The sequence below is a fragment of the Entelurus aequoreus genome, linkage group LG25 (assembly GCF_033978785.1).
Source record: "Entelurus aequoreus isolate RoL-2023_Sb linkage group LG25, RoL_Eaeq_v1.1, whole genome shotgun sequence".
Classification (NCBI taxonomy): Eukaryota; Metazoa; Chordata; class Actinopteri; order Syngnathiformes; family Syngnathidae; genus Entelurus; species Entelurus aequoreus.
In genome coordinates, this window is record NC_084755.1 from 20,487,381 (window position 1) to 20,493,380 (window position 6,000).

General features: G+C 38.7%; 1 protein-coding gene across 1 annotated transcript in view; it reads right to left on the reverse strand.

Annotated features, from left to right (window-relative positions):
- Positions 1-6,000, reverse strand: part of LOC133642496 (uncharacterized) — a 55,653-nt gene that overhangs the window by 20,340 nt on the left and 29,313 nt on the right. The gene's annotated exons all lie outside the window — the stretch shown is intronic.

Genomic DNA, 6,000 nt, shown 5'->3' on the forward strand with positions numbered 1-6,000 from the left:
AGATGTAAGTTAGAACTAAGGTTGTGCGGTATATTGGTACTAGTATTGTATCGCGGTACTAATGAATCAAAAACTGTACTATACTCTGTTTGAAAAGTAACGGTTCCCGGGCATGACGGCGCGTCGTCACATCCTGACATTGCTGGTTTTACGAGCAGAGGAGCATGTTTGGCAGCGCACAATCACGCAGAACTTACAAACAGACAGAAAAGGGAGAATGGACGCATTTTGGCTTAAAAACTAACAATAAAGGTGAAGCTATAACACTGAAACGCCCTCAGGAAGAGGTGCTTTAAGACATGGCTAGCTAGCTGGCAGCAAACATTCATCCGCAGTCTGCAGTGGTTTAGCTACTTCTAAATCACTAATCCTCGCCTCCATGGTGACAAATAAAGTACGTTTCTTACAAGTATCATCCCTGCAGGACGAGGAATAACTAAACATGCTTCACTACACAGGAGGATACATTAGCTCACCGGCGTCACCGCTAACAAAAGCTAGCGCACCTGAATGTAAATAAATGCCAAGGGTGGATCTACACCTGACATCCACTGTAATGATACCAAATACAATAGCGTATCTAGTCGATACTACTATGATTACATCGATATGTTTTATCATCACAAAACCTTTTTTCAAAATTAATATTGTGTTTAGTGTTACTAAAACGGCCTTCTTTCATCTCCGTAATATCGCTAAAATTCGTCCCATTTTGTCCACAAGCGATGCTGAGATCATTATCCATGCGTTCGTTACATCTCGTCTCGATTACTGTAACGTTTTATTTTCGGGCCTCCCTATGTCTAGCATTAAAAGATTACAGTTGGTACAAAATGCAGCTGCTAGACTTTTGACAAAAACAAGAAAGTTTGATCATATTAGGCCTATACTGGCTCACTTGCACTGGCTTCCTGTGCACCTAAGATGCGACTTTAAGGTTTTACTACTTACGTATAAAATACTACACGGTTTAGCTCCTGCCTATCTTGCCGATTGTATTGTACCATATGTCCCGGCAAGAAATCTGCGTTCAAAGAACTCCGGCTTATTAGTGATTCCCAGAGCCCAAAAAAAGTCTGCGGGCTATAGAGCGTTTTCTATTCGGGCTCCAATACTATGGAATGCCCTCCCGGTAAAAGTTAGAGATGCTACCTCAGTAGAAGCATTTAAGTCTCATCTTAAAACTCATTTGTATACTCTAGCCTTTAAATAGACTCCCTTTTTAGACCAGTTGATCTGCCGTTTCTTTTCTTTTCTTTTCTACTCTGCTCCCAACCCGGGGTGGACCGCTAGCCTCTGCATCGGATGGGGACATCTCTACGCTGCTGACCCGTCTCCGCTCGGAATGGTTCCTGCTGGCCCCACTATGGATCGGACTTTCGCTGATGTGTTGGACTTTCACAATATTATGTCAGACCCACTCGACATCCATTGCTTTCGGACTCCCCTAGAAGGGGGGGGGGGGGGGGGGGGGGGGGGGTTACCCACATATGCGGTCCTCTCCAAGGTTTCTCATAGTCATTCACATTGACGTCCCACTGGGGTGAGTTTTCCTTGCCCGTATGTGGGCTCTGTACCGAGGATGTCGTTGTGGCTTGTACAGCCCTTTGAGACACTTGTGATTTAGGGCTATATAAATAAACATTGATTGATTGATTGATTGATTATAAACTCGATGAGGACTTTGAATATGACCAATGTATGATCCTGTAACTACTTGGTATTGGATCAATACCTAAATTTGTGGTATCATCCAAAACTAATGTTACGTATCCAAACAACAGAAGAATAAGTGATTATTACATTTTAATTGAAGTATAGATAGAACATGTTGAAACGAAAAAAAACAGATATTAACAGTAAATGAACAAGTGGATTAATAATTCATTTTTACAGCTTATCCCTCATAATTTTGACAAAATAATAGAATGAGAAATTGACACAATATGTTACTGCATATGTCAGCAAACTATTTAGGAGCCTTTGTTTGCTTACTTACTACTAAAAGACTAGTTGTCTAGTATGTTCACTATTTTATTTAATTGTTCTTCGATTGCAATACGAAACATATGTTTAATGTTCTGTAAGATTTTTGGTTAAAATAAAGCCAATAATGCCATTTTTTGTGGTTCCCTTTATATAGAAAAGTATCAAAAGGTATCGAAAAGTATCGAAAAAATGTTTGGTACCGAGACAACCCTGATTAGAACTGTACTCTACTTTGCCAGTCTGCCTCACAACAAGTGAAGTGAATTATCTTTATATAGCGCTTTTCTCTCGTGACTCAAAGCACTTTACATAGTGAAAGTTACATTTAAACCAGTGTGGGTGACCCTGGGAGCAGGTGGGAAAAGTGGACACAACGGCTGTGAACAGGATGGCGGAAGCGGGACTCGAACCTGGAACCCTCAGGTTGCTGGCGGACTCATAAATGTGTACCATATATGGATAAACCGCTGACGTCAACGGTGTGAAAAAGGTCACCAGTGGGGCAAATTCCAAACATCTCATTTAGAAGGAAGGCAAGATTGATTTATAAATATCTCCGCTCTGCCTCCACGGTTTGATTTCAAGTTTTCGGGACTTATGCCAAATACACAAAAACAGGTACCAGTAGGTCAGAAAAGTTGGCTTTCCATAATAGGTCCCATTTAAGGCATACAAAGTACATACTTTTAATATGTTGTAGTGTGGAATTTTAGAAAGGGTCAAGTCAATATACCCATAGAACTGGGGTGTCAAACTTATTTTAGATCGGGGGCCACATGGAGAAAAATCTACTCCCAGGTGGGCCGGACTGGTAAAATCACGGCACGATAACTTAAAAATAAAAACGACTTTATTTTCTTTGTTTAAAAATAGAACAAGCATATTCTGAAATTGTACAAATCATAATGATGTAGTTTTTTTTTTACACTTACCGAATTTTCCGCACTATAAGGCGCATCGGATTATAAGGCGCACCTTCAATGAATGGCCTATTTTAAAACTTTGTTCATATATAAGGTGCACCGCATAGAATAGACGCTACAGTAGAGGCTGGGGTTACGATATGCATCCATTAGATGGAGCTGCGCTAAAGGGAATGTCAACAAAACAAATAGTGATTGTACTGACGCTTCTACTTGCTGCTCTCTGTTCAACAACCCACTGTTCGAGTTTGTCCTCCAACTGTAGCCATCTCGCTTTGTTCCCTCGGAAACTCTGTTTAGTCTTCTTTACTTGGCGCAGGTCATCATGTTGCTTCCTCCATTTCCGCACCATTGATTTGTTAAGGTTAAATTCTCTCGCTGCTGCTCTATTCCCGTGTTCTACTGCGTGACTGATCGCCTTGAGTTGAAACTCTGTGTCGTAAGCGTGTCTCTTAATAGGAGCCATTTTTGGGTCTTTACATAAAGTTTAGGTCTCGCAACTACGGGACTTCATTTTCCCCCGTAGAAGAAGCGCTTCTTCCATGGTAAGCAGCCGTAAAAGGGGTAAAATGAAGTCGTAGTTACCGTAGTTGCGAGACCTGTTGGGGCTCGATATTGGTCCATATATAAGGCGCACCGGAATATAAGGCGCACTGTCAGCTTTTGAGGAAATTGGAGGTTTGTAGGTGCGCCTTATAGTGCGGAAAATACGGTACATGTTGCGGTTAATAACATTCTATCTTTATTTATCGTTATTTATATTTTCTGAATAAATTATGTGATAATGTTTATCAGTCAACTCATTGATGTTAATTCTCCATCTATCAAGATAAAAAAAAAAATATCAAAATCAAATTACAGTATGTTATTTATGTAGTTTGATCATTTTCCTCGACTGATGTACTAACAACATGTGGTTTATTTTGTACATATCTACGAAGATACAAAAAATTGCTATTGTGACATCCAGTGGAGACATTTAGAACAGCTGTTTCTTTCATTCAAAAATTTCAGGTTAATTTTTATACTTAGGAGCCTCATCCAGCGAGCCGGATAAAACCTGTTCGCGGTCCTGATCCGGCCCTCGGGCCATACGTTTGACATCCCTGCCATAGAACAATGGTAAGTATGAACAACACTAAGCTGATGGCAGATTTATGCTTTTGAAGTGGAATATTAATTTGTGTTTTGCCAACACTTAGTAGTAACAATAATTTATGAAGTTAAGGTCATGCCTTATTAAACTGAATGACGCGGACATGTTTGTTACTAGATACTTTCTAATACACTTCCGCCTTGGAGACTTTGTATCTGTTACTATAAATATTTCATACTTGGTTATTTTGAAAAATGTCCTGTTTTAGACTGCAATAAGGACACTTTTTACGTACGTCTTGCTTGTGGGCTTAGCCCTTGTGTACAGTAGCTGCTAGTAGCATATAGCCCACAATGTTTTGTAAATAACTTCAATAAAATACAAAGAAAGACCGAACGTGTGTGCTTATTGGAGGACATTTGAATAATAACTGTCTGTCCAGCTTTGCCCATGTGAACGTATACCATAACGGACTGATATCTGATATCAAGATCGGATCAGGACACTCCTAGAATTAACGACAAAAGTGCGCTGAATTCACTAATCATGTAACAAAAAAGGTCAGTTAGGATAATACATAATGTTGGGTATAGAGAACATTCAGAACCTTTTTTTCTTGAATTCAATGACTTGGTGCATTTGCAAACAAATACAATTATGCACAAATCAAACTATAACCCAAGAATGTGCAACAATTACTCTAAGCTCAACTTAACTCAAAACATTTGTATGCGCATTGGACACGTCAAACCTTTAGTACAGTAGTTTGGCTCCCCAAGTACCGCAATAATGACCAACATTAAAATACAGTAGCGTAGTAGGCTTAAGTATTAATTAAAAACAAGGCAGAGGTTTTATTTAACATGTATGTTTAATATTTTTAGCCACTGTAACATTGTATAACGTTTGAACAGTAACACTGTGTTTGAATATCAGAAAATAAAACGCTGTACTTTAATCAAGTGATTTTTTTTTGGAGCCCACTGTGGTACATGTACCACAGTTTGAGAATCTCTGCTTTAGTATAACAGTATGTGGAATTAAATTGTGGAATGTATTAAGCAAATAAGCAAAAAAAAATACTAATATGATGTAGTTTAGGTGACTGTTCAAACTCAAAAGTGTTTACAAATTTTGGTACAAGGAAAAAAAAATCCTGATAAACATATTGAACCTAATTGATAAATGGGACATAATCTATGATCTATTACAGGAGTATACAAAGTGTGGCCCTGGGGCCATTTGTAGCTCGCAGCTATTTTTTTAGTAGCCCGCGACACCTTCTTACAGACGAAATAAACACGTTTTTGATTAGGAAACAAACAATCAAAAAAATCAAAGGAAAAATGAAACCAGCCCAATTTCCCCATAATGGGACCTGAACCAAAATGGCTGGTGACCTGTGTATCTTCTATACAGTGTTCAATGAACGTAATGTAAACATTTCTTGCAAGATATGGTAAGATTTTCAGTTTTCGGTTTCATTGCAATTGCTAACATATTTCTTCACTTCCTGCACTCAATATGTAACACAAACAAACAAATAGATCATAACGTTCACATAATAAATAGCAATTACCAAGTTGTGGTTCACATAGTTAGTTGAATATATCATATTTGCTCCAAAGTACAGCTAAAGAAGGACTTCCCCGCTTATCTCCTCTTTATCACACAGGAAAAACCTGCCCGATGAACAGCTGATTTCACTAGCTCTGAAGTAAGAAAACCCTGTGACTCGCGTCCCTTATTTGACCTTGTTGGAGCCTATCTATATTATTTATTTATTAATTGTTTTGACAATGAAATCAAATAATCTCAATGATGATGTTGATAAATTATTGGATGTTTTAGATTTCATTGTGATTGACTGATTGTTTTCAGCTGCTCACGCTCCTACTGGTGAGCCACTTCCTCCTCCTATAATTAAGAAGACAGGACAGCTGGGTGCCCTTTGTCTGTCTATCATGTTGAAGGAGTGAGGAGTGAAACAGT